This window comes from Notothenia rossii (assembly GCF_949606895.1).
Source record: "Notothenia rossii genome assembly, chromosome: 9".
Taxonomy (NCBI): Eukaryota; Metazoa; Chordata; class Actinopteri; order Perciformes; family Nototheniidae; genus Notothenia; species Notothenia rossii.
In genome coordinates, this window is record NC_136907.1 from 48,715,926 (window position 1) to 48,727,943 (window position 12,018).

Sequence of the window (12,018 nt, forward strand, 5' to 3'; positions counted from 1 at the left end):
ATGGATTTAACTTCTGTTAGAGAGCTATCATACTGAATACATATTTACTGTGAACGTGTGCAAAAATGTATGGCATATAGCTGTCTAATAGAAGTTAAATTCATTTCTCACTTTCTTCTGACAATGTACTTCACCCCAAATAAAAGAACCCAATAAAAAGAGTTGTTAAATAATAGTGAAGTCACGTTGTAATAACAATAACTCATCTCTCTCGAGTTTTCCTTTTGAGCTTTGCCAAAAGCCACTGTGTCAATATTGTCCTACTTGGGTTGCCGCCCGGAGTTGTCCAATATGGCGGACATCTCGCACATGCGCACTGCAGATCGGGCAGAGCTGCAGATCGCATAGTTGTGTCCCAATTCAGAGGCTGGGTCCTCCTGAGGACCCAGCCTCGCAGCCCGCGCATAATGAGACGGTCTACAGAGCATGTCCTTGTACGTCACTGGCAGTTACCCCTACATTTTGCCGCCTCCGTCACCTAGCAACCAGCTGCAGTCACAAGTGCCGGTGTCGGTACCAGATGTGTTCGGGGTAACAGATGTGTTCGGGGTCCGTCTCTTACCAGTGACGTACGACGTCATGACGTCAATGATGTCATGCATTGTGATTGGCTGTACGGTAATTTACCCACGCTGTCTAGAGTATAGAGCAGGGGTCGGCAACCTTTTTGATATGAAGTGCCATTTAAAAAAACAAATTTTATCAGCATGCCAACGATCGAGAATTATCAACGTGGGGGGGGGGGGGTTGAGGAGCTTGACGCTCATCAACTATCAGCAGGAGGGCGGGGGAGCCTCGCTGCGTCCCTTTAAGAGAGAGAGAGAGGGGTGTGGCTTGTGCATGTGTGTGTGTGGATGGTACAGCGACAGTGAGGGAACGTGTGTATGTTTCTGGAAGTGAAACGAGGAAGCAGAAAAACAGAGGTCTGTGATGTATTTTGTGAAACAGAAGAACAGCTAAATAAATGCAACGGCCTCCCAAGAAGAGCTCGCCTCTCTCTAAAGTGGGTTATTGAACCTGAAGCTTGTTGCTGCTGCCCTCCTCGACTACGGTCTGGGAGCCGACAGGAAAGTTCAACACACAGATGGCCAGTCCGCTCCTTTGTAGCATATTATTTCGATGAGAAATGAGCTGATCGCCACTGGACTTTCAACTAAATACACAGCCACGCAAAAACTGCGGCATTTGTACAGCTCCTTATGGGTAGCCTACTGCAATTAGAGAAGTGCTTTCCTCCGTGGTGAAACGATCAGCACTGCACCGCGGAGGAAAGCGGCAGAAAGTCACCTGGAGATAAAGAGCGGGGCTGCGTTGCGTGCATGGCTTCCTTCTGCAGGTAACGGGGAGACGCGCTCTGGCGGCGGTCTCGTTCAGGATCCGAAAATACAATTTAAATATTTTGCACACTTATTCCTAGTGTGCCACTGGTTACGGTGCCGCGTGCCAATGCTGGCACGCGTGCCAGGTGTTGTCGACCCCTGGTATAGAGGTTTCTTTTGATCATTACATTACATTGCATTTAGCTGACGCTTAAGTGCATTGACCAACAACATAAAAACTTGAAGAAATACAATAAAAACTTGAAGAAAAACAAAGACGAATGAGGAGAAGAATAAGAGAAATCGAAGGTAAGAAGTATATAACGTAATATGGTAGGTAATATGTAATATGTTCAGTGCCGTTGGTACGTTAGTTCAAACAGTAACAACGGACTATTTTTCTTATTTCGTTTTGATTGTTATATTTGATTATATTATATATTATCAAGAAATTATATATTATATATCAATATGATATACTTTTCTTTATAATAGATTATCAAATTAAGTAAGGGATAATGTGCAGCAATCACAATCGAGTATTCAACTAAGCCATGTAATATGTATATATATGACATTTTCGCGCCATAGGTAATATGTAATATGTTCTTTTGTTATGTTCAGTGCCGTCGGTACTTTAGTTCAAACAGTAACAACGGAGTATTTTTCTTAGCGGATGCATGTAAATTTCAATCAATACATACAACTATTTTTAAATCAATAAAATCATTTTCTAAATCCACAAAAGCATTTCAATTAATATTGGGAGTCATATCGTTACTTTGTTGAGAATGTGTCCATGTAATAAGCGGGATAATGTGCAGCGACTTGGTCATTATTGTGAAAAGAACACCTTCATGCCGATCTCGATCCCTCCGCTTCCCCATAATGACCGCGACATTTTCGCGCCATAGGTAGTATGTAATATTTTCTTTTGTTCTTAACTTTCATGACAGAAATGGAGAGCTTTTATACTGAGATAAAGCACTACGTGCTCAATGGTGGTTACCACAATCTCACCATCACCGCTGAAAAGCCTGATGCAAGGAAGGCGTTAATTCGGAGGGCATCCAAACAATACCTGATCAAAGGTAAGTAACAGAATAAGGCCATGGTTAAGTCATGAGCATACGTTTTTATTATGAGGTATAAACCTCACATCCCTTTACTTTTAGGGCTCAATAAAGTATAAATCTATCTATCTATTTATCTAATGGTGTTTTTTGGTGCAAAAGTGATCATACCTCTAATGGTTTATCATATTCCAACATTTTTCAGTAAATCGCAAGGACTCCACAGCTTTTTTCTCCTTTTTCTTTGTATTAGTATACACACTATTACTGTAGTTGTTACGTCTAAACCCCATTTGCCACTGGATTTCTTGAACAGCTTTTAGTCATAATGTCATCTCTACCCATGTCTAAATGATTGTTTTTTTGTTCCTGATGTGCCAGCTGGAGATTTGTACTACACGTACAAGGACAATGAGAGGATGGTTGTGTGCACCAAGGACCAAATTATCGATGTCCTGAAGGAGTGCCATGATAACCTGGGTTCCGGATGTCATGCAGGGAGAAGGCGCACTACCGAGAAGGTTTTGGCAACGTACCACTGGTCCACTATGCAGGAAGACGTGAAGAAATGGGTGGGAGTTTTTGACTGACTGATTATTGATCTACAGAAATGTGTTGTATGTGTACATTGAAACAGAGTGAGACAGTTTGAGCTCCATCAGAGCTGTCTAAAAACATATTTCAGAACTTGAACAGTTTAATTCTGTCTCCTCTGAAAGTTTTCTCTGTTCTATAATTTTTATACCTAAAGTTTTTTGTTTTGCTGATTGAAAATGTATGATATTTGCGAAGGTTTATGAGTGTCCCCGCTGCCAGCAACACGAGGCCATTAAAACGGTTGCACCCGTACTGCATCCGATTCATGTTCCAGAGGCATGGACTGTCCTTGATGTGGAACTCATTGGCCCACTTCCCAACACTGCTAAGGGCAAAAGGTACTATCATGATGGGCTGAAGCATGTGTAACCTCCTTTAAAGGTTCTAAACGTGAAGATTCTGGTTTAAAAAGAAAGGAAATAATTGACAGTGATTCTGTATGTATTTACAACATTCTGCATTTCATATTGCAGATATATTCACATTTCTTTATTAGGATAAACCCCTTGAGGTGAATCACCTCGTTTTCAAGGGGGTCCCAAGAAAACAAATAACAAACAAGTACAACATACAAACAACATTCACACACATACATCGGAAGAAATAACCAAGAAATTACAAACATTCAGCCTAAGCATACAGCACATGGTAATACATTATAGGCGGTTACATTGAATGCATATCATTGGGTAGAGTAAAGTAGAGTAGCTGTACTATATATACAAAATCATAACAATAAAGACTTAGAAATAAAGACTTAGAAATGGGCAATAGGTGGGTCATCTCATGAGGAGATGGTGAAATAAGATGGAGCCTCAACAACCCTTAAACAATAAATAAAGTACTTCAGGTCATACAAAAACATTCAACCTTGAGGTGAGACGACAATGCACGCTTGAACAAAGTCAGAGTAGGGAGAGATCTGATGGTAGCAGGTAAGTTATTCCAATCAGCAGGAGCTTTAAATTTGAAGGCTCTTTTGCCAATGTCCTTTTTAACTAGAGGAACGGTGAAGAAGAGCTGAGAGGTATGTCTAACTTGGTGGGTTGATGTAAAACGAAAGAGATACTGTTTCAAATATGGGGGATAATTAAAGTTGAAACTTTTATAAATGAACTCAAGCCAGTGCAAATGTCTTCTCAAATCAGGAGAAGGGAGATTGAGGTTTAGGTACAGTGCACAGTGGTGTGTATGGAAATCACAACCGAGAATAAATCTACACATTCTATTGTAAGCAATGTTTAGCGGGGCTAGAACAGATTTCGGAGCATTGAGATAAACAACGTCACAATAGTCTAATAAGGGAAATAGCAGTTGGGTAGCAAGTTTTTTCCTAACTTTTAAGGTAAAACAGTGCCGAGAGCGGTAAAGAGTACCGAGACCAAAGTTTACTTTATGCAGTATATGATCAATATGAGGTTTGAATGAAAGGTTAGAGTCAAGCCATACCCCTAAATATTTAAAACTGTCAACTCTATGCAGAATTGTACCATCGTTGCAAGAAATATCACATGAGCCAGTCAAAGATTTGAGTTTGTGTCGGGTACCAAAGATCATAGAGAAGGATTTAGTTTTGTTCAAAAGTAACTTGCTCTGGAATAGCCAGTCTTGCAGGAGGGTGAAATCTGACTGGAGTGAAACTTGAATTTGAGAGAGATTTGGTTTTGATGTGTAAATAACGGTATCATCTGCATATAGATGAACATTACAGTTTTGAAAAATGGAGGGCAAATTGTTTATATAAATGGTGAAAAGTAGATAGATAGATACATTCTAACAGCGACCGATTTATTCACGAAGTGGGTGGTAGCAAAAACTCTCTACCAGCAAACAGCTGCTGAGGTCTCAAAAAAGATCATCAACATTCTTCTCGATTTCGGGCTTGTCGAGGAGATCATTACCGACCAAGGACGGGAATTTGTGAATGAGGTACAATAATCTATCTAATACAGTGTATGTGTTATGTGTAACAATGTAATACGATCAGGATAATTGGTGTACACTAAACCACCTGCAGGTCAACCGTGGTGTTTTCGATGCACTGGGTGTAAAACACTGCATCACTTCAGCCTACCATCCCCAGTGCAATGGCCAAGATGAGCGTACCAACCAAACCATCAAAAAAGCACTTGCCAAGTACTGCGGAGAGGACCAGAATGACTGGGATGAACACTTGAGGGGCATTGTGGCCAGCATTAACACCTCAAAGCAGGTACAATGTTGTAACAAATGCAGATGGAAACAATGCTCAACAGAGATACTAAAAGGAATTTTTATGTTTTCAGAGGTCAATCAAGTGCACGCCCTATTTTGCCCAGTTTGGGAGGCACCCTCGCGTCCCGCATGGTGCTGTTCCAGATCGCCAGCGTTTTCTCTGGCAGAATCCCACGCAGCTCACTAAAGAACATGTGTAGGTTCTCCTTGTAGGTATCAAGCCAAATGGAATGATACTGTCTCATCATGGCATGGTGATGTTCCAGAGGGAATATGAACATTTTTCATGAAAGCAGAACCCATTGTAAATGTCATGTTTTAGTTAAGCATTTCAAGAAGGAGAAGTGCTGATGAAAGCCTATCCAGCTCCAGTCCCTGATACTGCTGTCCCCAAGGCCTTCTGGAACCTTTTTGAACAATGTGAGTATAAAACAATACATAATAATATTGAAAAAGTAGATATAATGAACACATACAGTATATAATGTTTCTCTCTCTTTTTCTCTCAGGTCTCCATAAAAAGTGCTACGTCTACATCATCCCATAGACCACCGTCTGGATTCCGGTTGTGGCTGAACCTGTCTCAGCGGTCCTGCCTGGAGCCTTTTTTAACAATGTGAGTATAAAACAATACATAATAATGTTGAAAAAGTAGATATAATGAACACATACAGTATATAATGTTTCTCTCTCTCTTTCTCTCAGGTGTCCATAAAAAGAGCTACGTCTACATCATCCCATAGACCACCGTCTGGATTCCCCTGTGTCCTCCCTGGCAGCTCCATTGATTCCCTCTCTCCTTTCCTGCTGAAAGATGGTGAGTGTACTCAGGGACGAGGAGTCATTTAACCAGCCGCCAGTAGGAGTCAGGCTTTAGCTTATTTTATATCCATAAAGACAAAGTAAATCTGTTTACAGTTGTTTCATATGGATGTTGAGAGGTATCCATATACCTCTTCATTTTGCTCTCAAAGTGCACCAGATTGATGCATTTAACTTCAATATTTAAAAAAAGTCACTCCAAAGGGAGTGCTTGTTCTTCCTTTCTTTCTGTCTGTATCTGTGTATTCTCATGTTCCGATTAACCCTACCAAATTTTTCTTCTTTTGTGTCTATATCGACGCCTGGATCTTGAGTCGAGGCTGATCCTCTTGCTGTGGTCCCGCATCCTGGATCCTCTATCCTCTATCCTGAGTTCTGGATTAAGTCGTGGACTTCGGGTCGTGGCTAAACCAGTCTCTGCGGTCCTGCCTGGGTCTCGTCGTGCTGCCTCCCTGAAGGCTCCCACAGGATTGTTGACATCTTCGTGGATTCATCTTCTTATTACAGACACATGCATTTCCTAACATTTGGTCTACCTATGCTGTAAAATGTATTATCTCTTCGATTTACACACGGCATCTATTGCACGTCTGTCCGTCCTGGGAGAGGGATCCCTCCTCTGTGGCTCTCCCCGAGGTTTCTCCCATTTTTCCCTTTAAACTGTGGGTTTTCTCTTGAAGTTTTTCCTTGTACGATGTGAGGGTCTCAGGACAGAGGGTGTCGTTTTCTTCTCATTCTGATATTCTGAACAAACTGCTGTTGTATTAGCTGTAAAATGTCTTTACTGTAGGGTATTTTTATTATTTGTACAGCACTTTGGCTCGACCAAAAATCATTTATAAATGTGCTATATAAATAAAACTTGATTTGATTGATTTGATTTGAAAGGGTGTGTGCCAAGGTTCCATATTAGGACCAATAATTTCACCATATATGTAAATAATCTTTAATAATTTTTCAAATGCTGCTTTCCATTTTTATGCAGATGATACTGTTATGTATTGTTCATCCTCTTCTATAGAGCAAAGTCTTGATTTCCTCCAGTCTGCCTTTGATGTTATTCCATCCCATTTATCTCAACTCAAGTTAGTATTAAATGCAGACAACTCCAAACTCATGATATTCTCAAATGGCAAAAAGTTTCAAGGGACTGACATTGACACTGAAGGGGTCCCTACATACACATATCTAGGTTTTATTATTGATCAGAACTTATCTTTCAAGTCACACACTGAAAAGGTTGTTTTAAAATTAGGTTTCTCCTTTCAGACAAGGAAACATTTGATCTCTGCAACGTTTTTACCAGTATTGGATTCTGGTGATGTGCTTTACATGAATGCCTCTGACCAGTGCCTAAAGAGTTTGGATACTGTGTACCATTGTGCATTATGTTTTATTACATATATATATATTGTGAGTTTGGAATAAATATGCACTTTATGAAAATTATTAGTTGGTTACTGTTAGTAAAAAACAGTAAGGTTAATACTGGATGTTTGTTACACTTGGATATGTTTTCTGTAATACTTGTAACATAATTATTCTCCAGTTTATGCATTTGAGTGACTTGCAGTTAATGCTCGACATTCAATTCAAAACCTTTATTTATCCAGGTAAAATCCCATTGAGATCAATGATCTATTTTTCAAGGGAGACCTGCAGCAGTAGGTTCCACATGAAGACATAAAAACATAAACAACAGAACAACAAAAATTACAGGGATTACAATTTACATATCTATCCACATGTAGCCTACAGGTACCAACAGCATCTGATTGTGGAGCATCCAACCGAGCTTTAAAAACATGTAGCCTAGTGGTACCAGCTTGGTAATTTTACATTCTTTTTGCAGACTGTTCCAAGTTAGTGGAGCTGCACATCTAAAAGCTTTCTTCCCTAAGACAGTCCTAGCACTTGGCACATTTAATAAAACCACAGCATGAGATCTCAGGCAATAAGTACTTTCAATTTGCCGAGAGATCAGGGAGCAGATATAAGATGGTACTTTATCCAACATGGCTTTGTAAATGAAAATGTACCAGTGACTGAGCCTCCGTACAGTGATGGCAAAACCGCCTTGGTTTACAGTGTACACTGATGCGTAAGTGCTTTACAGTTTGTCACAAATCTCAGTGCACTGTGATAGTAAAACCTTATTGTGGTGTAATTATATATCCAAAGCAGTCAGAAGTGAGAAAATCATTAGTGATGTTTAACCACTCAGACCTTTCAGAGAGGTAGTTCACAAACCACCCTACTGCATGGCAGGATAAGCCAATACTGACTAGCCTCTGCTTCCAGATGCGATGATCGACGGGATCAAACGCTTTGGAAAGGTCAATAAATAGGGCTGCACAACTCTGCTTATTGTCTAAAATACTCGTCACATCATTCACCACTTTCATTGTGGCAGTGATGGTGCTATGTTGCTTTCTGAAGCCTGACTGATGTTTAGACAGGATGTCATTTGTACATAAAAACACCTTTACCTGCTCACTCACTAGGCGTTCAAGAACCTTGGCCAGAACTGACAATTTAGAGATTGGTCTATTATTGTTTAATAAGCTGGCCTCCCCTCCTTTTAGTAGTGGCAGGACATAAACTGACTTCCATACTTTTGGGATTTTGTTCGTGCTGAGAGAGAGGTTAAAAAGAGTAGTGAGAGGTGGAGCAATAATATCTGCAGCTATCTTTAAAAAGAAAGGTTCTACATTGTCCGGACCAACCGGCTTTTTAGGATCTAACTTGGTTAATGCTTCATGAACAACATCAACAGTAAAAGGAGTAAAACTGAAAGGGTTTTCCAGACCACATTGTTCAGAGTCACAGACTGTGGTGTTCACAGAAGCAGAATGAGAAACAGAATCAAACAGAGAGCCACAGGACACAAAATGCTCATTAAAACAATTTAGTATGGTGGCCCTGTCCGATATATAGCCAGATGCTGTGGTAATGCACGGAGGTAGCTCATTACGGATAGTTTGGAAGTAAAGGACCCCTTGCGGAGGGGGAGCCTCATCTGAGGCGCACCTATGCGCTTATGTGGCGCAATTAGGGTGGCGAGGCACGGTTTCGCTGCTGCGAGGCTCCACTAGCACTCATCAAATAACTGTGCGTGGGGCCTCAAATTGGTCCCTGGCCCTGGTTATTCTTCAAAATACTTCATCTGCAATATCTTTTTGGGTCATAAATCAATATACTTATGTTATTATTTTTAATTTTAAGTTTGCACATCTTTATCATTTTTTCAAAATGTACATCTCTTCAGTTCAAACACTGAACGCAGAGTGTCCACCTGAGTGAACATATAAAAATGTCTTTGAAAAAACTAGATAAAAAAAAAAAAAAGTTCAAATCTTGTTTTTCATGCCCCGAGAGCAATAATAACACTTGGTAAAAAAAATCCTGACTGAGGCTTTCATAATTCAGGCATGAAAGGGTTAATAAAATACTCAGGGGAGTTTCTGAATTTTCATGCCCAAAGCCAAGCACTAGGCCCTGGGTAAATTAAGAGGCTGATCTGGGGCACTTTTGTCCACTTTCCCTAGTGCTAGAAACTCAAGTCAGGCATCCCTCGAATCGTCTCAGAGAGTAGATGATCAGTGGGGCCTTTTTTTTTTTTACTGAAACATGATGTTTCGATGTATATTTCCATTGAAAATGCTAAACGCTAGCCGCAAAGCTAGCATCGCAGCCACTGCTCCGTTTTCGGAGACTTTGCACACGTTATTCACAAACATTTTCAAACGCTAGGAGTATGGGAGTAGTAGTGTAAACATAATTATGTAAATAACCCAATTTGTGTTCTGTGAAACGGAAAAGGATTCTATGGAAACAACATCACGGAGAAAAAAGTAATATCTTCTAAATATAATAACGGACAAAGTAAAGAATGAAGTGTAGGCTATGTTTAAATGTTCGGAATTTGGCCGTGTATGATGGTCCTCTTGAGTTGCCGTACAGCCAATGGCGTATAGCCATTGCTCCGTTTTCATGTTTTTTTAACATGTTTTTCTCAAACATTTTCACACGCTAGGAGTATAGGAATACTTCAATTCGGTTCGTCATGATCTGTAGATGTGATTTCCCCCCGAGCACCCCTGGGTAAATTACCGTACAGCCAATCACAATGCGTACAATGCGTGACGTCATTGGTAAGAGACGGCCCCCGGACACATCTGGTACCCCGAACACATCTGGTACCGACACCGGTAATAATTTCTGACACTAGGCAAAATATTTTCAAACTGTTTTCAAACTGTTTTCAAAACTGTTAAATATGGAGTCAGATCTAGCTGTACTTATTTTGGTGTTATATAATATTTTAAATTATTTTCCCGAGGTCGTAACAGGCCCCCGTGAAGAGGGCTTCATTCTCCCCCCGCGAATCTGGATAAATTGCGCAGTCTGCTCCTTGCTCCCTATCAAAACAAAATTGTTGCAGTAAGATTTGTATAACAAAAGCAGTTAAATAAATTAATTTGCTTTATAATGAATCCCAACAATATGAAAACCAAACAGGGTTTAGAAATATTTTCACTTCATATTATTTTACATGTAATATAAAGATGACATCTCCAATTGCCCGTATATTTAAATACACAAATTAAATAGGTTTACTTTTCTTTCATGCCGTTTACTATTTGGGTGAGTACATTTAAAAACGAATCAAGCTGAAACCGTTGTAGCCGTTGATGGGACGTTACAAGCCATATATTTTTTTTTAAACTCATTCGTCACCGTCACCCGTTGCATCCTGGGATATGGTACATCAGATGTATCCTCTAAATCTGGGGAAAGAAGGCTGCATTTGCGGGCCGCATTCGGAGGAGTCTTGTGTTTTTTTTTATTGGGACAGCCTTCGTTTGGCGGAAGTGACGTATGCGGTCTCCGAATGCATCCTCAGGAGGATGCGGCCGCTGAATTGGGACACAGCTTGTCACTACCCTGCCCGATCGGTACTGCGCATGTGCGAGATGGTCCGCCGAGATCAGTCTCTCAGCTCCATCCTGGACTTGAACCAAGACAGCACCAAGCCCCTGTCCCGACGCATCGGTCTGAAGCACAAAAGGTGGGCTGTAATCTGGATAACCCAGTACTGGAGCAGTCGTCAACTTTTGCTTCAGGGACTGAAAGGCTTCTTCACACTCTGTAGTCCACAAAAAGGGCGGCTCAGGACCCAAAGTTGTCTTCCTTCCTCTTATTTTCTTCCTGGGGTCACCAGTTGTCAGGCGGTATAAAGGAGCAGCGATGCTCGAGTAGCCACCAACGTACCGCCTATAATATCAAGCAAACCCTAAGAACTGCAACACTTCCTTCCTGTTTGTGGGTTAACTTGCGTTTATGTGGAAATGTTATTTCTAGTGTATTGTAATGAGTCAAAACAATCACTACAAATTATAATGTCTAGCACAATATCAGCTCGTAATTAAATTACATCTAGAACACTGCTCAATAAGAATATATATGAGATAAACTGGCAACAATAGCTTAATATTCATTGCAGAGTGGTCTCACACACAATATACTCTTTAACCATTCAAGTAGTGGTGAAGTTGCTATAATAACAGGAAAAATTGTCTAAAGAAAACCGCAAAGTTCACAGCCTTTAAAGGATATATTGGAGAAGGTGAATTTCCTGCCAATACAGCTTCACAGATGATAATAGCTCAGTCCAACAAGCTGTTCACTCACCAGCCTAGTACATACAGTTCAATACAGTGGCAAAGTGTGTGTGGGGGGGGGGGGGGGTACTGCCATCAGTCTCTCCTTCTTAGCAGTCTCGGTGCACCACAATCCGGGTCACGGCACCAAGGAGCCTAGGATGTCTCCCAAACATCAGGTAGTATGGTGTGTAACCCGTTGAACCGTGCTGTGTGCAGTTATAGGCATGTGTCATTGCGTCAAGATGCTCATGCCAGCGGGGCTTCAAGTGTGGCTCCAAGGTCCCCAGCATGTTCATGAGGGTCCGGTTGAACCTGTCGGTGGTCCCG